Source organism: Ctenocephalides felis, unplaced genomic scaffold, assembly GCF_003426905.1.
Source record: "Ctenocephalides felis isolate EL2017-DRISC unplaced genomic scaffold, ASM342690v1 CF-g0.4_SCAFFOLD_01492, whole genome shotgun sequence".
NCBI classification, from domain to species: Eukaryota; Metazoa; Arthropoda; class Insecta; order Siphonaptera; family Pulicidae; genus Ctenocephalides; species Ctenocephalides felis.
Genome location: NW_020537646.1, coordinates 52,646,716 through 52,672,884, shown reverse-complemented (window position 1 = coordinate 52,672,884; position 26,169 = coordinate 52,646,716). Strand labels below are relative to the sequence as shown.

The 26,169-nt window shown below is 30.8% G+C and overlaps 1 protein-coding gene across 1 annotated transcript in view; it reads left to right on the top strand.

Annotated features, from left to right (window-relative positions):
* LOC113371384 (pikachurin-like) overlaps window positions 1-26,169 on the top strand; it is a 315,983-nt gene that overhangs the window by 120,877 nt on the left and 168,937 nt on the right. The gene's annotated exons all lie outside the window — the stretch shown is intronic.

The window sequence follows — 26,169 nt, the reverse complement described above, 5'->3', positions numbered from 1 at the left end:
TTTGTCTGGGTTGTTCAATTTTTCTAAACCAAACTCCAAATTACTAAGTACCTTCATAAAATTAAAATTTGATTTGAGAGGCGGAAGAGAAAATTTAGGACCAAGGGCAAAAATGTACTTCAAGTTTGAGGTGATAGGAGTGTTAGAATGGTTTTTGAGCCATTTATCTATTAAATTTTCACTTATCAACGGTACATTAGATTTATTGAAATTATCCAAAAGCTTATCAAATTTTTTCATGTGAGCCAATTTTAATTTTGTAGAAATTCTGTCATATTTTAAATTCTCAAATTCTAGAAAATTTTCTAAAATAAAAGGTTCTAAAATAGAGGTTAAAACATATTTTAAATTTTCAATTTTAGATTTGATAGAAAAAATGTAGGAAAAACTCTTTTTTATTTCAAGTGACATAGCTTCAAAACTAATGTTACATAACTTTTTGTTAAAAGAAGGAGATGTTAAATGATTAAACTTAAAAAGTATTGATTTAGTGTCAAAAAACTTAGGAATCAATTTGTATTTTCGGCAACGTAAAAGAAAATTTTGTTTAATGATAGCTTTGATCAATTTTAAATTTAAAGAAGAAAATGTGGAGAGTTTTACCCTGGTGTGGTACCCATAATGTAACTCAACAAAGTTAAAGAAGGACAGCTGATCAATAGATGGAGCAGGAACAGCAGGCCCAGAGTAATTTTGAACTGAAGGCGGAGGAAGATGATCTTGAACAAAATTCCGTGGATGAAAGCCGAAAGGGTGAATCGGAAATCCATACCGATGCGAAGAACCATAATTATGAACAGGAAAAAACTGAGGTCCAAAAAACGGAGGTGGGTGTAAGTGTAAAAAATGATTCTTTGAAGGCCTAGGAAATGTATCTTGATAGTTTTTTCGACGTTGAAATATATTTCAAAGTAACTAGCAGCCCATTCGTCGAAATAAAAAAGGTATAAAGTATAAATATATATATATATATATATATATATATATATATATATATATATATATCTTATATATAAAATTCTTCTGTAACTATGTATGAATGGTTAATCCTCCTAAACTATAATTCGGATTTTAATGAATCTTCCTGAAGTTTGTTCGGGAAATTTTCTAGAATTTTTAGATTCATAGAAATATAGTTAGATTGCAGAAATAAATGGAAAAAATTACAAAAAACCGCTTATCATTGTCTGACCTTGAAAATATTTGAAGCTTAGTTTGACCTTAAAAACAATTGAAGACTGTCATTTGCCAAACATTTTTATTCAATTATAAGCTAGGGCAATATTAAAATATAATAAATTTATGATTATAAATAAGGAAAATGTAATGTCTTCATTAATATTGCCGAAAAGCAGCTGAGATGTGCCAAAAATTAAAATAATAAAATAAAATACAGTCAACATGCGTCTGACAAGTGATGCAGTTCTGCGCATGCGTCTCACGGTTGTGAAATGTCAGTTCAATGTGATTCCATACCCTCCTTATATTAAAATTCAATTTCACAGATTATTATTTTTAACTAAACGTTAAAAAAAAATTATAAGCGTTGTTTGCTTATATCTTTAGAAATATACATTTTAACAAAAATAATGAAATGAGCTAAATTATATAAATTAATATCTTAATGAATCACTGTTTTATAGTGTTCTAGGAACAATATTAAGCTCGATATGAAAATGGGGTTTAATAGTTCTCAAAATAAGCTTAAAAATGAGTATTTTTGCATGTAAAATGAGTGAGCTATCATGCAAATAAAAGACGGATACAATGTTTTTTTTTCATCTGAATTAAATAGTTTATCAATGCCATTTCCACCAAAATTAAAAATAATCGTATTCCATCTAGAATTAACTTGGTTAAAGAGATCTTGATGAATTCTAGAAAATACCATAACTATAGTACGAACGATTTTCAAAAAACTCATGATTTCATGAAAAAAAATCCATTAAAAAAACAACCAATTTCTTATTATTATATCTCTGAAATTCAAGGGTTTTTTCTGACTAATTATTGCTTTTTATTATTTTTTTGTTACACAAATATTGATAGAGTTATAATTGTTTAAAGAGTGCGCGGCTGTAAACCAGAGTGTCTTTCAGTCCTTTTAACCCTTCGCCGTTTCAAAATAAGAGAAGTTACGGTAAAATTTATGATAGAGAAAGTTGTAGGTTATTTAATCACCTTTAAAATAGTATATTACAAGTTCTGATAAAATCAGAATTAAAAGAGTTTTATCCTATTAATACCGGGGGTGGTGAAGGAGGGCAGGGTGTTTTCACTTCTGAACTTAAGATTAAGATTAGCCTATTTCCGAAACACGCAATTTACTGCAATAATTTTATTTATCGTAGGTTGAATAGAGCACATGTGAACAGGATTTGGCAATTAATTCACTTCAAATATGAACTTATATAATAATGTATATTGAATTATTCGTGAGAAAAATGTAATTTAGATATTAAAATTCTAAAAGTCAGTTAAAATATGGTACAAAATTACAAAAATTATAGGCAACATTATTGAAGCAATTATTTTGGGTAGAAAAATCCAAGGTGATATTGTACCTTTATCGCGAATGCTATATATTAATTCTTTCTGAATTTACCTCTACAAAATATACACAAATTCAAGATTCTACCATTTATATATATATATATATATATATATATATATATATATATATATTATATATACTCAAAACTTGCACGTTAAAAATGATTCAACATAGACGTAAGTACAATTTGGAGATGATTATAGACGTAAGGGCAGGGGTACAAAGTCTGAAATTAAGTAATTTAAAACTAAATATTATATCACTTATAATGTGTTGATATAATTTGATTATTCTAGTTCAATTTAATTATTCCCGTACTATGCTCAACATTATTTTGAGGATGATTTGGAGCATACCGGTGGTAGTAATTTTTATAAAAATCTGTTATTTTATAATATTATTATCAAAGATTGCTTTGTTCTTTTTTGACTTCAACACAGGCTTTTTCTATGCACTATATACCTTCTTCACAAAGCATCTCACATTAGAGCGGTCCGGCCGTCATGAGGTACTGATTTTAGTAGCCATTTTAAAATTTTTTCGTTTAATTTTGGTGTTGTACCATCAAAACAAAAAGTGGTCTTGCTAGCTTAATATTAAAGCTAACAGCGCCACGTGTTTTTTTAACGGCGCGTGGTTCATGTTTTTTGTGGTACAAATTAGTTCAAAATAAGTACAAAATAATACAACAGGTCCGGATCGATTTTGTTAATTTGGTCTTGCTAGCTTAAGAAAGATGTAGGTTGAATAGAGTACATGTGAACAGGAATTGACAAATTAATTCACGTCAAATATTAACGTAATAATGTATATTGAATTATTAGTGAGAAAAATATAATTCAGATATTAAAATTACTAAAAGCCAATTAATTTTTTTTATAAAAATATAATTTATTTTTGTTAACCAAGACTTTAATGTCTTATTTACAAAATTGATAGGTGCAAAAAAAGAAATAATACAAAAAAATGCAATAAATTGAATTATATATATATATATATATATATATATATATATATGTATATATATCTTATATATAAAATTCTTCTGTAACTATGTATGAATGATTAATCCTCCTAAACTATAATTTGGATCTTCATGAATCTTTCTGAAGTTTGTTCGGGAAATTTTCTAGAATTTTTAGATTTATAGAAATATAGTTAGATTGTAAAAATAAATGGAAAAAAATACAAAAAAACGCTTATCATTGTTTGCCCTTGAAAATATTTGAAGCTTAGTTTGACGTTAAAAGCAAATGAAGTCTGTCATTTGCCAAACGTTTCTATTCACTTATAGGCTAAGGCAATATTAAAATATAAAAAAATTATGATTATAAATAAGGAAAATGTAATGTCTACATTATTAATGCCGAAAAGCAGCTGAGATGTGCCAAAAATTGCAATAATATAAGATTTACAGTCAACATCTGACAGGTGATGCAGTCAGTGATCGTACTTCAAACTTAGCCTATAATTCACTTTGACTGATTATTATTTTTTAACTTTTAAATGCAGTCGTGTTTTACCTTACTTTACTAAATCACGATACAAAAATAATTTATTTATTCAAACAATTATTTAGAAGTTTCATTGTGTCAAAAATTCATATGTTTGGCATTGGATACGAAATATTTACTCAAGACAATGGAGCATTTTGGGTCTGAATATTTTTAGTGTGCTCCAATTTGCATGAAATTTTGGAATTAGATTCATCTTACTCTCAAGTTTAAAAGTAAAAATAATTTAGGATCATTTGCCACTCCCCGGGGGGATGACATCCCTTTTCAGTGGTGCAATTGTATATCTTTCAAACTAACGTCAGATATCGATAAAATAACTAATTAGAAGAGAAAAATGTTTAATAATGTTTTTCAAAAAAGAAATTACTTTTCAAGTTACTGGCTACTGAAAATTTGTTGTTTTTTGCGTTTTTCATAGTTTTTTGCAAATATTTCTAAAAATATACATTTAAACGAAAATCATGTAATGAACAAATATCAATTAAAATCCTAATAAATCGGTGTTCTATAAATTGTTCTAGGAACAATATTAGGCTAGATATGAAAATGGGGTTTTATAGTACTCAAAATAAGCTTTAAAATGAGTTCTTATGCGTGTAAAATGAGTGAATCATGCAGATGAAAAACGCATATAATATTTTTTTTGTTTAAAGCAAATAGTTTTTGAGTGCCATTTCTACCAAAATTAAAAATAATCGTATTCCCTCTAGAATCAACGTGGTTTAAGAGATCTTGACGGATTCTAGAATATACCATAACTTTAGTGCAAACGATTTCCAAAAATTTCATGATTTCATGAAAAAAAATCTATTTAAAAAAATAAAAGATACGTATAAAGGTATATAAATAAAAATTCAAGGTCTTTTTCTGACCAATTATTGCTTTTTATTATTTTTCTGTTACACAAATATTGATAGTACCCAACCAGAGTGTTTTTCTGACACTCTGTCTTTCGAGTCCTTCAATCCTTTGCCATTTCAAAATAAGAGAAGTTACGGTAAAATTTATGATAGAGAAAGTTGTAGCTCATTTGATTACCTTTAAAATAGAGTATTGCAAGTACTGATAAGATCAGAATTAAAAGAGTTATAATTCAATTAATCCGGTGCGTGGTGACGGAGTGCAAATTGTTTTCACTTCTGAACTTAAGATTAAGATTAGCCTATTTCCGACACACGGTTTTTTCCTTTCTATTTACTGCAATAATTTTGTTGATCGTAGGTTGAATAGAGCACATGCGAACAGGAACAAATTAATTCACTTCAAATATAAACTTAAGTAATAATGTATATAAATTTAATAGTGAGAAAAATGTAATTTAGATATTAAAATTACTAAAAGCCAGTTAAAATATGGTACAAATATATAAAAATTATAGGCAACATTATTGAAGCCATTATTTTGGGTAGAAAAAACTAATGTGATATTGTACCTTTACCAGAAATCTTTCTGAATTTGTTATACCCTTTAAAAGACTTCAATTTTCAACACGTGTATCTTATGCTATAAATCATAAAGGTAGGCGATGATTTTTTGTGTATCGCTAGATACATTTGGAAAGACAATGTTTTAGTCGTGAACAAACAAAAAATCATTCATTTTTACATCCACATCTACAGGTATGACTAAAAAATTGTATAACCCTTGACATTAAAATAAATTGAGCTATTGGAAATAAATTTGTACTATAAATTGCAGTGTTTAATTTTTAATATATAATTTTATTGAACATATTTTAATATTTGTTAAAGGGATAATTAAAGTGTTAACTGTGGGAATTGAGAATCATCATTTTATTTGAAGCAGTTCTACATTCACTCATATATTGATGTAAATAGTAATTCGTACATTTCGAAAAAATGTAAAATTGGGTACAGGACAACGTCTGTCGGGTCATCTAGTATATATATATATATATATATATATATATATTTATTTATTTATTTATTAACAGCAATAAAAAATTACAAATTTCTATAAGCTATTGAGCAAAATTATACAAATAAGCATACATTACATGAAATTACATACACGTATACATCTATACAAACACAAACAAATATACAAACATTAAAAATTATGTGAGGTAGTTTCATAGTTCCCTAGCGAGAGATTTACAAATAAGTGCTAAGTTGTATCAGTGTGCCATTTTCGTTTGAGTCTTCTCATTGGCGGCGCATCGAGCAAAGATGTAACTAAATCGTTCGAGTGAAACCCTAATTTTAACACGTGAGAGTTTTTCCTGTTATTAATAACATCTTGAACAAATGGAACTTGGAGATATTTATGAATTATATTATTTGAGAAATACCAATGAACGTCTGTTATTGTCCTAAGTGTTGTTTGCTGGATTCTTTGAATCATTGAAATGTTAGATTTCGAAGCGCTGCCCCATATTTCGGCTACGTATGTCCAGATCGATTTGAGTCGGCTACGATTGTCTTATAAATAAGTATCTTGTTTTCCATAGACAATTTTGACTTTCTCCGAATAAGCGAGTTAAGCTCCTGGGGTTTCAATCTATTACGTTGAATTTTATATTTTATATGTGTTCTCTAAGTTAAACGCCTATCTAGATGAATTCCAAGATACTTTATGGATTCTGACTGAGGTAGCTGTTCGTTGTTGAAATATACGATTGGCATGTATCTTTTCTTAGAGTGAAGCATATATTCTGGGATTTATATTCGTTTATTTTAATTTTCCATGCATTTATCCAGTCTTCAATAATATCGAGGTGGGATTGCAATTTATGTGAAGCTATAATTGGATCTTTATCTACAGCTCTGATGGCAATATTGTCGGCGAAGGTTGCTATTGTCGAGTTAAGTCCAGTCGGAAAATCGTGGGTATACGATAAATAAAGAAAATGACCTAGCACGCAGCTTTGAGGTACACCAGCTTTCATAATATTAGATTGGGTTAATGCCATATCTACTCTGATTTAAATTGTCTATTGCTCAAAGAAGATTCGAAAATTTTAGCATATGCTGGCAATATTTTTTGTATCTTATAGATAAGTTCTTTGTGCCACACCTTGTCGAAGGTTTGACTTATGTCGAAGAATGCTGCAGAGCAATATTCTTTAGACTCTCATGCTTTGTTGATAGTGTCGACTAATCTATGTCACTGCTGGATTGTTGAGTGTTCTTTGCGGAACCCAAATTGATGTTTAGGAATGATATTATTAACTGCAAGAATGTCTTCCAATATCAAACTCTCAAGTACTTTAGATAAATTTTGTTAAACGACTAATAGGTCTGTAAGAACTTACTAATTTTAAATCTCTACCCATTTTTGGAACCATTTTAATAACAGCAGTTTTGAAGGTTGATGACCAATAACTGAGTCTAATGATAGAATTAAAAATATATGTTATATCACTTTTTGGTAAGTTGTTTTAAAAATTTTGAAGAAATTTAATTAATTCCAGATTCGTTTTTTAAGGCCTGAATAGATCTATAGGCTCTTTTGACAGTGAAGAATTTAGTAGAAATGTTTAGGGTGCTCATAGATTCATCTACAGACAATTGCAAAGGAATATTAGGATTAGATATGTTAGGCGAAAAAACAGAGCACAAATAAGTTGAAAAAGGTCGGCTTTCTCATATTAACTTCTTGCCCATAAATTATTGCTCAAATTTATTCTGATAGGTAAGTTTGGAACTGTCGGTCTTTTCTTACATGGTCTCCGGACTGAATTGTCGAATCTGTTAAGATTTTTTACGTAGTTATTAAAAATACTTTCATTATATTCTCTAATTTTTTGTTTTAGAGTATTGCTTATATTATTATAAGTTCTCTTATCTGAAGGATAATGTCATTTTTGCCATACCCTTCTAGCTAAGCGTTTCTCAGAAATTAATCTTCTTATTTCTAAAGTAGTTGAGAGTACTTTTCTGGTTTTAATGTGATCAGGGGTAGATAATTTAGCTAATTTAGCTAATGTAGATAATTTAGATAATTTAGGTGTTGTAAAGTTTCTACTAGATTATTCAAAGCTCTCTCTATGTCAGTAGAAGATTTATGTCTAGTGTTTAAGCTAGTTTTACCATCTATAGTATGCCGAAATAAGTTCTAGTTGGTACTATTGTTGTGTACCACAGTTTTAGATATATAGGTAGAATTTATTGAAGCTATTATTGGAGAGTGATCTGAGGATAAGTCGTAGTTAGGCCCGACTTCAACGTATGTTTTACTAATTCCAGAAAAAATGAAAAAATCCAATAGATAGTGCTGGATCGCTAGGCCAATAAGTGGGTGAACGTGTAGAAACTACATTAAAATTATTTTGTTGGATGATATTGTTTAATGCATTTGGGATTCACTAGACGAGAGCTTCAATAAGGATGCTTACTATTGAAGTCACCACCGATAAAAAATTTAGGTCCAAGAGTTTCAAAAAATGTTTGGAACTGTTCGTCTTGATTGCTATGTTTTGGTGAGCAGTAAACTGCAGATATTGTAAGATCATAAGAAAATTCACTTTTATTGAAGTAGCTTGAATGTAGATTTCACTAAAATTTGTCATCGGGTAATGTGAGATGTTAGAGTTAACAATAATTGCAGTGCCACCGTGCGGATTACCGCTTGAATGAGGAGTTTGATACGTCGTATACTAAGGAATGTCAAAATTATAATATTGAGTGAAATGAGTCTGGCTCACTAATAGTACATCTATTTTATTATGTGTTAAAAAAACTTTTAATTCGTCCTTATGCTGAGATAGCCTATTGGCTTTCCATAATGCTACTCGAATAAATTTACCCAATACTTGATTTTGTTTACTAATACAGAAAGCATGTTTATTATCATGCAATTCTGTTGCATAACATGCTGAAACATTTTTTTTCTATTTTTTTTTTTTGAACAGCAATCAGAACCTAATAGTTCTATAAGCTGATATTTTATAGTTGTGCTAATTTTGACTGAATACTAGTCTGTTTGACAGTATCAGTAATCACATCTCTGTATGATATATTATTATTACAATGCCGGGTGAGAGCCATTTTCACTTGAAAACATATTGCTATCCATATTTCTGAAACATAGTTTTAATTTTTTTTAGTAGAACTGATAAGTATCTTTTAGTATAACTGACTTGATTATTGTCTTTGTTATGATTTATAGATTGTTGTAACCGCCTGTGAATAGCTCAAATGTTGAGAATACAAAGATTTGTTGACCTGAGTTAAGCTGCGTTCAGGCTTGTGCAGGGCTGAACTAGGATTAGAATTAAATACTGTTACGGTTTTAAATTTATTGTTCTTATTAACAAGACTTTGATAGTATTCACATTTAGAGTAATTGGCGTTATGGGGGCCGCAACAAAAATAGCACGTACCCAGAGCATATTTAGCTTTAGTTCAGAGTTGAGATTCATGTGGTCCACCACATCTTAGACAAACAACGGTCCGGTTACAATAGGACTTGACGTGTCCATATATTTGGGATCTTGCACATTGGATAATTATAGAAGGCTTTAATGGATTCTCAAAATGGATAATTTGATTAAATATTTTGTTTACCTTGAATATTGCTGAATTATTGTTAGATGGCTCTAAGTCATTATAAAACATATTGAGTGGTTCTTTGCTTTTTTGTGAATAAAATTTATTACATTTTGTACTTTGTGTCCATTTTTTTCAATTTCGGATTTGATATCTGCGATTTTGGTAGTAGGATGAATATACTTCAGTACAATTTGTACGCTCGTTCTGATTTTATCTGATATGTATGGAAAACTACTCTAGTTTTAAGTAAGTAGTGTATTAATTTTATATAACAGTCGGTATCTATCACATTAATTTTGACACTGTTGTCCGCCACGAAAACTGGTTGGAATTTAAAGTAGAATTAATACTTCCGATCATTTGTGCACAGTTTTTTACACCATAAATAAATATTGGCGGAATGCCTGTTTTTATTGGAACGTTAAATAAATTGTCATTCTGATTTATAGATGTTTCATTAGTATTCAGGGCGCTAAACCTATTTGTAGTCTTAATATTCTCATTAATAATTTTGCCCGTTTTTCTTATTTTAAAGCCGTGATGAACATCCAGCCAGGGATTAGAGATTGAGTCTAATGTAGAAGAGGAGTCCATAGCTGATGGAGTTGAGTCAATTACCGATGTTGATTGAATTGCGTTCATAGACAAGGTTGATTGAACTGTTAGGTCGATAATTGCTCACGCATTGTTCTTACTAATGTTGTTTAAATGATTTTGAACAAATACTGAATTTGTAGTTGATTCGTCACATAGTATTTGATGGGTTTAAACCAATGGTTCCGCCATGAAGATTTACTTCCTTCAGAAGACTTCATTAGAAACAAAAAAAAACTTAAATTAAATGTCTGCTATATAACTCAGTAGATAAACTTCACTTTCCCCAAAAATAAAAATTACTTTTTTAGAAAAATAATTCTTCAGAGCATATAATAAACGACAGGTCTTCACTCGACAAAAGCTCGATCGAGGGGGATTTGATATTGAAATTGAATATAAAATGAAAAAAGGTAAAATACAATTAAATAATAACAGTAATACAAAAATAATAACGCAAATGAACTATAACGTCATGATGTATGCCGCGTACTGAGTAAGGGCGCGTGCAGACACTGGGCTAGGTGCTTGGTAGTTCGGAAGGTCATTTCTTGCTTAGTCTTCTCAACGGACTGTGAATCGCTTGAATAGTAGGATTTGTATGCTGGATTAATTCTTTGTTGAAAGATGAACTTGTAATTTTGATCATTTTGTTGACTGTAGAGATTGCATTGCACAAGGTGCATTAATTAAGGTACGCAGAATTTTGTTCTGGCCTTTGAATGATGTTTATGTTTTATTTACAAGAGCAACCTTATAGTTTGATTTCATAAGTCCAAATGGACACTATGATAGTTTTGTACAAAAGTACCTTGTTATCGAGAGAGATTTCAAATTTTCTCCCAAAAAGCCAGCAAAATTCTTTTATTTTCAGTTAGATTTGTTTCTTTTTATTTTCAATGTGCGTTCTCCATGTCAATTTCAAATAGATGTGCATCATAGACCTTATACAATTTCATGAACTGCTAGTCCCCATACATTTCTCAAGTACAAAAGTGTCAAAAGATGTTCTATGGTATGAGGGCATATGAGGGTAATTTCGCTACTGAGATATGTCAAACTCGATCGCATAAACGTCAAATGAAAGTCCGTGTGTTCGAAATTGTTGGAAAAATATTATATAATATACAATTTATGTTGAACTAATGAATGTAATGAACTATTTATTTATTTATTTATTTTAGGTATACAAAGTGTTCAAAGGAAATTAGAAAAAAAATTAAAAAAATATTTAAATTCACTGAAAATAAGAACAGTTGGCTAAAGCTATTTTGGGAAATTAGAAAGAAATAATGAAATATTTGTTTAAATGTAATATATTTATTATTGGTGTTTAAAAAGCACAATTTTCGTGTGAAAGTGGCGTACATGTTTATCAACTTTGCTTTTTTATGTTCTTCGTGGTGCATTCTATTTGTTAAGTACATTTTACCACAGACCAAACACGTTTTAGAGGACATTTCACTTCTTATTAGATTTTGTCTGCTTCAAACAATTTTAAAACGCGTATTTTTATCCTTTTTTAGGTAAAAAAAACGAGCGATCAAACATCTCGTAACTGGAAGGCGATCGAGAGCATTCGACTAATCTCGGTAAAGCTCGTGTTCGCATTTGACATATCTCGGCCGCGAAATTAACCTCATATGCCCTCATACCATAGAACATTTTTTGACACTTTTTATGCGCTCAACTAGCAGTCCATGTATTGTATAAGGTCTATGATGTGCATGCCTATATATTTGACAGTGTTGCATAGAGGAATTATTAAATTGTTTATGGTGATAGGTCGACTGTTTTGGTGTTTTAGTGAAACAATTATGTGCTGAGATTTTTCAATATTGATTTTGATATTCCATTCTAAAAACCATTTATCGAGACTAGATAAATAGTTTTGTAACTGACAAATTGTTGTTGTAATATCAGAAATGCATGAAATTATAGCTATGTCATTGGCATAAGTGCATATGGTGAGAAGATCGACTGTGTGCATATTGCTTGTAAACAAAAAAACTAAAGTACTGGGCTTAGTACACTGCCCTGTGGTACTCCGCATTCTATATTTTTAATGCTTGCAGTCACATCTTTAGAGGTTCTAAGTTTTCTATAAAGTAAAAATGAGGTTAGGATATTAAAGTAGTTTAGAAAAGTTGTTTTGATTTTATATAGGAGTCCTGAATGCCAAACCTTGTCAAAAGCCTGACTGACATCTAAAAATACTGCTACGCTGTGTTTCTTTCTATTCATGGCTTCAAGAATACGCGACACCGTTCTGTTTCATTGTTGATTGTAGAAGCCAAACTGGTGATGTGGAATCCAACTATAATTGGGATGATCTTTTGACAATCTCTGTAATAGAAGTCTCTCTAAAATTTTTGATAATATCGATAAAAGACTGATAGGACGGTAGGAACTAGCAGTGTGATGGTTTTTGTTTCGTTTAGCGATCATAACAATTTCTGCAGTCTTTCGCGCTATGGGCCAATAATTATTATGAAAGACAGCGTTGAAAATATTTTTTATATATAAAATACCTTCCATATGCAATTCTTTTATCATTTTTGGAGTAATTTTGTTCATACGCTGTGAAGATCTGTTTTTCATCTTTTTTATTTCACATAAGACATCATTTGGTGAAAAATGTCCTAACGGTGTTGAATGTATGGGTTGATTTACAAAATTGTTAATTAAAGTATTCTGTGAAATATTTCGAGCGCTAAAAATGCAACTCAGATGATCTGCAAATGCCTTCGCTTTTCCTTCGTTGCTTTTTGCCCAAATGTAACGATTTTGGTTTGTAATTTTCAGCGAATGGTTTTGTTGTAGAGGTTTACCTTTGTTCTTGCTTTTCATATGGATTTATCGTACCTATTTCGCTGCAGTATATACGACCTGAATATACAATTTTTCCATTCTTTCATTGTTTTTTATCAGTGTGTTATTGAGATGATTAAGGAATGTCTTATCCGTTGGTAGATGAGAATGTTGCCAGATACGCCTTGCTTTACGTTTCTGTGAAATTAGCTTTTTGATCTCTTGTGGAATTATTAGATAATCATTTCTTGTAATATTATTCGGGGTGATCTGTTTTGTTGTTTCACGTACAATCTCATAAATTTATTCTATTTTATTTTCTATATCAATAACGCTTGTAGGCCTAAATTTTGGAAATAATTTTGAATCAAGTATGGATTTAAATTGAGTTCAGTTAGAAAATTTCTTGTGAAGAATGTTGTTTTTTGTTTGAAATGAGTATAGCTGAAGGACCAGATAGAATTTGTGGCTTTATCAACCATTTTAATTGTAAAGATTAATTAATAACAAGAGACTTACACTAATTTATTTTACAATGTAAATTTACATGGTTTGTATGGTAGTAATATTTGAGTATATGATGCGGATAGCTTTGCGACTGGGCCTAGACTATGCCTTTGTTTCGTTCAGGTACTTAGAGGACCCTTTTGTAGTTGATCTCGAGACGGAAAATTGTCCACGCTTCGTTGCGAGATGCAATATTTTCTGACAAAAATGAATGCGACGTTGTCACGTCTAATTTGGCGTGAACAAATGTAATTGTTGTTAGCTGGAGTTCGAAATGTGTTAAAGGTCATAAGTATTGGAGAATGATCAGAAGAGAGATCGTAACTAGATTCAATATTAAGATTTGAATGATCAAACTGTTCACAATAAAAAATTCTGAAAGGTCTGGAACTTTAATTGGGTCAGAAGGCCAATATGTTAGACTACAAGTAGAAATGAAGGAGAGGTTATTTTGCTCTATGGCTGCATGAAGTATCTTACCTTTGGTAGTCAGTCTAGAACCCCAGGAAATATGTTTACAATTAAACTCACCACCAATAATAAATTTATTACCTAATTGATAAAAAAATGAAGAATACTTGCACAAGAAATTTTGAATCTTAGTGGACAATAAACTGCAGAAACACAAAAATTATATAAGTAGAACTTTCTATATTAGTTTTAACAGAAATTTGAGTTGCTTGTAGAAAATCATTACAAATATTCGGTAGAGCAAAATGATTTATATTATTTTTGATTAATATAGGCGAATCGCCGCGAGTCCTGCCACTTGCATGATTTGAATTATAAGTAGTGTAGTTATAAATTTTAAAGTAGATTTTTTCTATGAAGTGTGATTCTGAGATTAATAAAATATCTATTAAGTTAAATTTAAAAAAAAACATTCTATTTCATTTTTGTTAATAAACCGTTGGCATTCCATTCAGCAATTTTAATTATTTTTGCCATTAGTCATGTTGTTGACTATCGTGGATAACATATTTATTACAATAGTGTTCTGTTACATAAAATGTTTTCTAAAATAAATGTTGCTAGTGTATCAGATTCGGGATTTGAAGGTGAATTATTAGAATCAGAATAATAGTTTTTTTCAATGTATGCATAGTCATGAATTGTTGGCTTTAAGGCCGGAGAAATGTTGCTTAGATTTTTAGAATTTGGGTTTATTAACTTACCGTGTGTGTGTGTTTCCAGATACAAATTTTCGTCGACGATTTCGGGAACACGGTTTAACCCATTTCAATTATTCAAAAAACTTTCAACAAATAAAACAAAATGCGGTGATAATCATAATACAAAAGCTTTTACTAAAGATCCGAATGCTCCAGCATGTTGTTATTTTTGCGACGGTGCTTATCCAGTTAATTATCGCGGTTGCACTCGCTTCCAAATTATCAAAGAACAAAGAAACAAAACTCCAGTAAATTTTACTTAAATTTTACGTAAAAAAAATTTACTTTGAAAAAATTAGTTTGGGCAAAATGGTAATTCAGTTTTGAAGAGAATGGAGCGATAAGAGAACGATTTCAATAATTCAAAAAAAACATTTCACTTGTATTGACAAAATGAACAACTGATTAAATTTTGAAAAATGCAGGTCTAGAAGTTTCGGATATCGAGTGAAAAAAGTGAAAAAAAGAATGACATTTGGCGGTCAAAAATGAGTAAAAAAATTGACTTGAGTAAATGTTCCGTATACAATGCCAAACAAATGATTTTTTTACACAATGAAACTTCTAAATAATTTTTTGAATAAGTATTTTTTTTTTGTATTGTGATTAAGTAAAGTAAGGCAAAACACGACTGCATTAGTTGAAAGATAATAATCTGTCAAATTAATTATAAAGGGTATATTCACAGACAGTCCACAGTCTGTGCTAAATATATAATGTATCTTATATTATTTTAATTTTTGGCACATCTCAGCTGCTTTTTGGCAATAATAATGTAGACATTACATTTTTCTTATTCATAATCAGAAATATATTATATTTTAATATTGTCTTAGCCTATAAGTGAATGGAAATGTTTGGCAATTGACAGTCTTCATTTGTTTGAATGTCAAACAACGCCTCAAATATTTTCAAGGTCAATCAATGATAAGCGTTTTTTTGTATTTTTTTTTATTTATTTCTACAATCTAACTATATTTTTATGAATCAAACAATCCTAGAAAATTTCCTTGATAAACTTCAGGAAGATTCATGAAAATCCGAATAATCGTTTAGGAGGATTAATCTTTCATACCCCCTTTCAGAAGAATTTTATATATAAGATATATTTGAATGTTGATTTGCAGCCAATCGTCAAAATAAAAAAAAACAATAAATAATAAAATATTCATTTATACGTTTCGACACTGTTGTGTGTCATCATTCATCAATAACCATTCATCAATATATAATTCTATTATATTATATACGTATATATATATATATATATATATATATATATATATATATCTTATATATAAAATTCTTCTGTAACTATGTATGAATGGTTAATCCTCCTAAACTATAATTCGAATTTTTATGAATCTTCCTGAAGTTTGTCGGAAAAAATTGCAAAAAACCGCTTAACATAGTTTGCCCTTGAAAATATTTAAGGCATGGTTTGACAATAAAACAAATGAAGACTGTCATTTGCCAAACATTTCCATTCACTTATAGGCTAAGACAATATTAAAATATAATATATTTATGATTATGAATAAGAAAAATGTAATGACTACATTATTATTGCCAAAAAGCAGCTGAGATGTGCCAAAAATCAAAATAATATAAGATTTACAGTCAACATTTGATAGGTGATGCAGTCCGCGCATGCGTCTGTCAGTGATCGCACATCAAACTTAGCCTATAATTTACTTTGACTGATTATTATTTTTTAACTTTTAAATGCAGTCGTGTTTTGCCTTACTTTACTGAATCACGATACAAAAATAATTTACTTATTCAAACAATTATTTAGAAGTTTCATTGTGTCAAAAATTCATATGTTATAAAATATTTTGAATTTAATATAAGTATTTTCTAATCATAAAATTCTTGAATATTGTTGTAAACATCGCTTAAATAAGTGAAATATGCATATAATTATGAATTCGGAAAATACGTGTTCATGCTGTAGTATTGCAGTTGCCTTAGACAAGATGGTGACATGTATTTCGTGCAAAACTAAGTTTAAGTATTCATGCGTGAACTTGAGCTTGGCTGATGTTCGAGCAATATCATCAAAAAAAGGAATAATGTGGAATTGCAATGCATGTGCTAATCTCGGTAATGACCTTAATGATATCAAGAGTATGTTAATGCAGCTACAACAAGAAATAGCTGCACTAAAAGATCATAGGTCTTGCAACAATAATATTCTGGATTATGATCAATTTCAAGCATTAGTTCAAGAGACTTCTGAACGCAATAAACGTTCATATAATATCATAATATATAACGCCAAAGAGCCTCTTAATGACGTAAACAATTATGATAAAAGTCTTGATACAAATATGGTTAACAATATATTTGAAGCTTCATTAGGAGTACCTTGTGTTCCGTCGAGCTTCGAACTATTTAGATTGAGTAAATATGATTTGAGAAGGACTAAGCCAAGACCGCTTAAAATTATCTTTAAGGATAATAACTTACCAAAGAAAATTTTGTTTAACTGCAAAAAAATTAAAGATAATGCCCACTTCAAGAACTTGATTATCACTGAGGATCGGACACCAAGGCAACAACTTTATTATCAAAGACTGAAAGCTCAGCTACTTGAACGGGAGAAAAAAGGTGAAGTTAATCTTAAAATTAAACACATTAATGGCGTTCCTCAAATTGTTTCTTTAAACTAATTTTGCCCACAGATAGTAATGTCTTTACATGTTACTATCAAAATGTTCGTGGACTCAACACTAAAATTTCTGACTGCCTGCTCGCATCTAGTTATCTTGATTATGATTTTGTCGCCTTTTCTGAAACATGGCTTAGGAACGATGTTCACAACTCTGAATTCTTTTGCGACAGTTTCAATGTTTTCAGATGTGATAGAACTTATGGTATCAACAATAAATATCGCGGTGGTGGTGTACTTCTTGCAGTTGAAAAATATATTATTTGTGAACCTTTGAAATTGAACTTTATTTGTGAATCCCTTCCAATGATTGATATTGTTGGCTGCAAGTGTATCCTCAAGAATTTAAGCATATTAGTATTGACCGTTTACGTTCCACTTGATGTATCTACTGAGAGTTTTGAAGCTTTCCTTGATCTACTAGAATCTTATGTTTCTGACAAAAATATTTTATTTATTGGTGATTTCAATGTTCCACATTTCGATTAATTATCTCCTAATCTTACTAATGCAAAATGTAACTTTATCTATAATTTTATTAACTTATCTGGTCTCAACCAATATAATTCTGTTATCAATATCAGTGGCAGATTGTTGGATTTAGTATTTTGTTCTTACTTTTGCAACATAATTCATGATACCGAACCCCTTTTACCTGAGGACAATTATCATCCTGCTCTTTATATTTCTGTTTCCCTTACATCTTCTTTTTCCACACCCAATACTTTGCAATTTAATAAAAATAACTATCATTACAATTTCCACAAAGCGGATTATCCTAATCTTTACAGGGAAATTTTAAATACATCGTGGAGTTCTTTGTATACATGTTCTGAAATTAATGACGCATGTGATCTTTTTTACGCTACAATTTATAGCTTATTAGATAAATTTGTTCCTAAAACAAAGAAATTTGCTTCCGATAAATTTAAGCCTTAGTTTAATTCTGATATTATTAGAAACTTCCGTATGAAGAAATACTATCATAATAAATACAAGTTAACCAATATCACTTTCCATTATGAAAATTTTAAATTGTACAGGAAATTAATAAAAACACTTATGAAAGATGCCTATAATTCATATATTATTGACGTTGAAAATTCTCTATCGCTTAATCCAAAATATTTCTGGTCTTTTTTGCGTAATAAAACTGCTTCTAATATTATTCCTAATAGATTGTGCTATCTAGACAAATATTATGATTCTCCTGATGCTATTGTTGATGCATTTAATTCTTACTTTATTAGTGTTTATCAGCCTAAACTTGACATACCCATTTTATTTGATCATAATGATAGAATCATGATTGATATATGTGAAATTGATTCTAGTACTGTGCAACTTGCAATAGCAAGTTTTAAGAACTCCAAAATATTTGGTTTCGATGGTATTCCATCTTTCTTTATACGTGATTGCTCATCTACTCTATCTGATCAACTTGCATTTTTATTTAATCTATCATTGCGTACAAACACTTTTCCAAATTGTTGAAAAATTGCACGATTAGTTCCATCTTTTAAACAAGGTGATACATCAAACATTACTAATTATAGGCCGATATCATTATTATCAAACTTTGCTGAGGTATTTGAAAAAAATTATTTATAGAGAACTAATTCCTTCTGTTAGAACTTTAATTTCTATTAATCAACATGGATTTATGCCTGCCCGTTCTACGATAACAAATTTAATTTGTATTAAACAATATATAGCTGAGAATCTTGACATCAATGGACAAGTTGACGTTATTTACACTGATTTCAGTAAAGCTTTTGACAAAATTGATCATAACATTCTTCTTACTAAATTATCTAAGATTGGTCTTAATTCTTCACTTATTCACTTTTTTAATAGTTATCTTCATAATCGTAAACAGTTTGTCTATCTTAATGGATTCTTGAGCAACATTGAAAATATTAGTTCGGGTGTTCCTCAGGGATACATTCTTGGTCCACTACTATTTATTATTTTTATTAATGACATTTCTGATATTATTAACTGTCCACATTTATTATTTGCAGATGATCTGAAACTATATATCAAAATAAATTCTATTGATGACTGCTTATTATTACAGTCTCAACTTGACCTTTTCCAATCTTGGTGTATCTATAACAAATTACATCTAAATATATCAAAGTGCAAGATTCTTAGTTTTACAAATAAGCGCGTTCCAATTCTTTTTGATTATAAAATTTCTAACACCAGCATTGATAGATGTAATAAAATTTCCGATTTAGGTGTTCTATTTGATTCTGGTTTGTTTTTCACAGATCATGTAACTGATATTTGTAATAGAGCACATCAATCTTTAGGTTTGATACTTAGAAATTGTAAACAATTTAAGTCTACCAATGCACTTCTTTGCATGTACTATTCTATTGTACGTTCAAAATTAGAATACGGTTCGATTATTTGGTACCTCATCATATCAACAATTCTGATGCGATAGAGAAGGTTCAGCGAAAATTTCTGAAATACCTTTATTATAAAACATATAAAATTTACCCTGAACGTGGCTTTGACCACAACACTTTACTAAAAGAATTTAGTATTTCTTCCCTTGCCTCACGTCGATTTATCTGTACAATTATGTTCTTATTTAAGCTTTGCAATAATTCTATAGACTGTCCTCTTATTCTCAATCAACTATCCTTTAATGTTCCAAGGCTATCTTCGCGTTCACAATTATTTTTCAATTATCCTACCCCTAAATCTAATTCTCTCTTAAATTCGCCAATTTTACTTATGTCCTCTAACTTTAACTTAATTAATAATGAAATAGATATTCACAACACTTCACCTGATCAAATAATCTCCATCTGCACAAGTTAATCTTTTTATTTTCTTTTCAAATATCTCATTATTTTCTTATTCTGTTTATAAATATTATTGTTACATTCTGCATTATATGTAATTTTGTCTTAAGCATTTTATGTTACTAACTATATATTGTAATTTTGTATATATTTTAATTTTTATTCATTATGTAAAATAATTGTATTTTTGAGTCCTCTTGGAGAAATCTGTGGGCTATATATTTAAATGAATAAATAAATAAATAAATAAATAAATATGTTTGGCATTGGATACAAAATATTTACTCAAGACAATGGAGCATTTTGGGTTTGCAAATATTTCTAAAAATATACATTTTAAAAGAAAATCATGTAATGGACAAAATTATATCAATTAAAATCTTAATAAATCGGTGTTCTATAAATTGTTCTAGGAACAATATTAGGCTAAATATAAAAATGGGGTTTTAAGTACTCAAAATAAGCCTTAAAATGAGTATTTCTGCGTGTAAAATGAGTGAGCTTTGACGATTTTGTTGATCGTAAGTTGAATAGAGCACATGTGAACAGGATTTGATAAATTAATTCACTTCAAATATAAACTTAAGTAATAATGTATATTGAATTATTACTTAATGTATACTGAATTATTATTAAAATATGGTATAAAAATTATAGGCAACATTATTGAAGCAATTATTTTGGGTGAAAAAATTCAAGGTGATATTGTACCTTTACCACGAATTTTGTATACTAATTCTTTCTGAATTCGTTATACTGTTTAAAATACTTCAATTTCCAATACGTATATTTTATGCAATAAATCACAAAGGCAGATGATGAATTTTGGTGTGATAAATTTGGAAAATCAATGTTTTAGTCGAGAATAAACAAAAAATCATTTATTTATACACCTACATCTACACAGGTATGACTAAAAATATTGGATAACCCTTGGCAATAAAATAAATTGAGCTATTGGAAATAAATTTGTTCTATAAATTGCAGTGTATAATTTTTAATATACAATTTAATTGAACATATTTTAATATTTGTTAAAGGTATAATTAAAGTGTTAACTGTGGGAATTGAGAATAATCATTTTATTTGAAACAGTTCTACATTCAACATCACTCATATATTGCTGTAAATAGTAATTCGAAAACCAATAATGATTATTTTTAACTGAACGGTATAAATATTAGTATATGATATTAAAAAACGTAGATGTGGGTACGGGACAACGTCTGTCGGGTCATCGAGTACATATATATATATATATATATATATATATATAATATATATATATATATATATATATATATATATATATATATAGTAAACTGTCCTGGTTGGTTGGTAATGTCTTGGATGTATGTTCTGGATCACCAATACGACCAGGAATTGTAATGATGGGCTGGACCCGAGCGGTGAACAGTTGAATAGTTGTTGAAGTATTATATTTGTGATGTGGACTCTCCAGAGTCCACTGGTAGCGTGAAAGGCCTTTAGGACGAACAGCGATTTGATAGTAATTTGCAAACACACTTCTTTCTTCGAATGATACTTTATTATTCACTATTTTTTACAATTAATATTTGTTGAAAACCCTTTGGTTATCATATCAACACAGACTTCATTTTACTGAATACTATGTCTGATTAACTCTATGTCTGTCTCCGAGTCTGACTCCAAGTTTGACTCCAAGCTTGACTCTAAGCTTGACTCTAAACTTGACTGCTTGTCTAACTCTTATATACTGATGTATTGTTTACAACCTATTTACAAAATCCAACAGTAAGCACTTTCGATGACCGCGTAACCTACATATAACTAGCAACGCGTTTTGTAATTATTAAACAAAATAATGATTCGAATTGTTATTACAGTTCAACCTCCCTCTTCAAAAATTTTTCGTCCTCGGAAAACTATAAAAATTAAAAAATTTTTTTAAAAAAATGAGTTCCATCTCTTCTTCCTTCGGCCTTTAAAAACTTTTGTCCTCAAAAGTGTCATTACTGTTAGAATATGTTTACAAATATATGTGCTCTGAAAAATATATCTTATAATAATTTTATTTTTATCTCTACATAAATAAATCTTTAATAACCTACATACAAAAAAAAAATCAGCAGTTAAATGCAATTTAGATGGTCGCTGATTATGTAAAGGCATCACTGAAATTTAAAATGTTATTTCGGTAAAAAAAAATATGCTTCAAACAACTTACCATAAATGATGCAATTTATATTTTTTCAAAAACTTTTATATCAATAGAGCATAAAAAAACATAATATGAAAAATGTCTTTAAAATCTGCAAGAAAATATTAATGGCGTAAACAATCTTGCATTTGATAATTTAAATCATAAACAGTAATTAATAAAAATTTAAATTTACGTTTTATTGTTAATGCTTGATACATTCGAAATTTGCTGGATAATCAAAATTGGACGAATGCTGTTTTGAAATATGAAAATCTGCTTATGTCAACCAAACAAAATGACTTGCGTTGTTACTAATGTGTATACACCTGGCGAGGTTTTATTTTCTTCCGGTATTTATAATTAAACAATTTTGGTGTTAAATATAATAAAATCGGGAATGTTTCTCTTCTTTACATGTGTTTGCGACCATATTAATTTTTTGCTGCTTTGGCTTTGTAAATCTGCATATTTCTCCTTTGCGTTCAAATTCATATTCTTACGGTTGAACATATCTGTCATAGTGGCTATATTTTCATTTATAGACACACATTTCCGTTGTGAAGGTAATTTTCTTATCATATTAACTTTATATTCCCTGATTTCTTGATTATTTTCTTCTGCAATTTGATCATTAATTTGTGGGGTGGTCCCACATATAAAAATCAAGACACTATAAATGAAAAATAAAGTTTATTACAAAATTATAATAATTTACAAAATCTTCTTGGTTGAATTCCGGTATTCTTGGTATTCCTCGGTTGGACTCCGTAGTTTTCCTAGGTGTTGCCTGCTCGACCAGTAGAAGAGAAAAGAGATCGAGGACGGTAGCTGCTTTGGTTATATACCTGGTAGCCTGACCCCCTCCACACATTAGGGTCCCTAATAGTGTGGAGGCTAGTGTAGCTCTTTACTACTATTTTTCAATAGTAGGAGAGCTAGTGTCGCTGCAATACCCCCCTGGCGAGTCAATAAAATTGTATTAATTTTATTGGATGCGAGGACGAACTACCCGTCCAAACCGTGTTCTATATTGATTGGAGGTATGTTGTGTAGCGCTGGATGGAGTTGGACTCGTACTTTGGTCGTCTTCTGCCGTGAAAGCGGGCTTGACACGATCGATGGATACTCTTACATTGCGTTCTCCAATTTTAATTTTCAATGTTTTGGAGTTTCGATCTATGACTTCATACGGACCTCTGTATGGACAAGAAAGCGCTGGTCGCAGAGCGTCTTCCCTAAGGAATACAAATTTTGCATTACTTAGTTCTTTATGTACAAAAGTCTTTTTCGATCCATGTGCAGATGTAGGAGTTGGATGTATTGTTTCGAAATGTCGATGTAGATTTCTCAAGAAATCGCTTGTTGGTATCTCCTTGCGTGTGCTGATTAAAAATTCGCCAGGTAGACGAAGCGGCTCTCCATATACTAATTCGGCGCTGCTGCTTTTAATGTCTTCTTTAACAGAAGCTCGAATTCCTAATAAAATAATTGGTAGAGAATCCATCCATGACGGGTCTGCATGGCACATGAGGGCTGTTTTCAGTGGCCGGTGAGCATTTTCAATCAATCCATTCGATTGCGGGTGATATGCTGTAGTAGGAATGTGGGAAATTCCTAGTAGTTTGGTTACTCCTTGAAAAACAGCTGAACAGAATTGCCGTCCTTGGTCGCTAGTTACTTGAGATGGAACACCAAAGCGTGAAATCCAAGAATACAAGAAAGCCCAGGTTACACTTTTTGCGGTAATATCTGATAGAGGAAAAACTTCAAGCCAGCGTGTGTAACGGTCTATAGCGGTAAATAGGTATTTGAAGCCTTTTGATTGTGGAAGTGGTCCGACAATGTCAATGTGAACATGCAGAAATCTGGCGGGTGGCACTTTGAACTCTCCAAGTGGTGTGACTATATGCCGACCAATTTTGGAGCGTTGACATGAGATGCAGCTTCGAGCCCAGGTTCTACAATCCTTGCGAATGCCAGGCCAAACAAATCTATCCGTGATGAGTTTAGTTGTGGTTTTTATACCAGGATGAGATAGATTGTGCAGAGTATTAAAAATGTGTCGTCTATGTTCAGCAGGAACATAAGGACGTAATCGATTTTGAGCAATGTCGCAATATAATTGTTCTTTGGTTCCTGGAATAGCGATGCGTTTCAGGTTGAGAGCAGTATCTGATTTTAAGAGCGTTATTAGTTCTTCATCTTCGTGTTGCGATTTAGCAATAACGGAGTGATCCAAAGGCGATGTTATGGCTTCTGCTCTTGAGAAAGCGTCGGCTACAATGTTTTGTTGTCCACTAACATAGCGAACATCTGTTGTAAACTGCGACAGAAAACTTAATTGATTTAATTGTATTGGCGGCAGCTTGTCCTTTCGCTGGGAAAAGGCGTGAATTAAAGGTTTGTGGTCAGTAAACCAAAAGAAATGTCTCCCTTCCAGTAAGCTTCGAAAATGTTGCACTGCTTCGTATCCAGCCAAAAGTTCTCGATAATATGCTGGCCAAAGTTGTTGTTTCTCAGATAGTTTTTTTGAAAAGAAGCCCAAAGGTTGCCAAGTGCCATTGATGTACTGCTGTAATACTGCACCGATAGAATGGTTAGATACATCGCTAAATAATGCTGTTTGAGCATTTGGAACTGGGTGTGCTAGTAATGTTGCTTTAGCCAATTCTTTCTTACAAGTCTCAAAGTTATCTTGAAGCTGTGGGGTCCAAGAAATTGGTTGTGATCCAGATTTGGTAGATCCTGAGAGCAGCTTGTGTAGCGGAGCAAGAAATTCAGCTATATGAGGAATAAACCTTCGATAGTAATTAATCATTCCTATGAAGCGTCGCAGCTTTGAGTAGGTTGCCGGTAGCGGATATTCTTGGAGATCGTTGATACGGTCTTGTGGTGGCAAAGTTCCATCTTTAGAAATTTCATAACCAAGAAATGTAACTTTGGGTGCACCTAATACGCATTTCGCTGGATTTATGACAACGCCGTGGTCTTTCAGGCGTTGAAATAATTGGCGGAGATGATCTTGGTGTTCTTCTAACGATGTAGATGATATAAGAATATCATCTAGGTATGCGTAACAAAAATCCAGACCTTGTGTAACCTCATCTATAAATCCCTGAAATGTTTGTGCTGCGTTCCTCAGTCCAAAAGTCATATACGGGAATTCATACAGCCCAAATGGTGTTATTATTGCTGTTTTTGCAATGTCATCAGGATGGACTGGAATTTGCTGAAAGGCTTTTACTAAGTCGATCACTGAAAATATAGTACATCCTGCTAAATTATGGGCGTAGTCCGCAATATGACGAACGGGATATTTGTCTGGAATTGTGCGTGAGTTGAGTAGCCGATAATCTCCGCATGGACGCCACGTCGAATCCTTTTTCTGTGTCAGATGTAGAGGTGAAGACCAAGAACTATCGGAGGGTCTTGCAATGCCTAATTCTACCATATTCTTAAATTCTTCTTTGGCTACGCGAAGTAATTCTGGCTTGAGGCGCCGTGGTCCAGAAGAAACTGGAGGTCCTGGAGTGGTTCTGATATAATGAAATGTTTTGTGTTTGCTTTCTTGACACAAGCCTGATGGTCTGGTGATGGATGGAAAATCAGCTAATAATTTGTTGTATGCACTGTCTCCAAATATAGACTTGACACTTTGTATCCGAGAGAATGTGACACATCCTGGAGATGACAGTGATGTCAGGTTGTCATGTAGACGAGAATTCTTTATATCGATAATGATATTGTAGTACGCCAAAAAGTCTGCTCCAAGTATAGGCATTGTTACGTCTGCTACGATGAATCTCCAAGTAAAATTTCT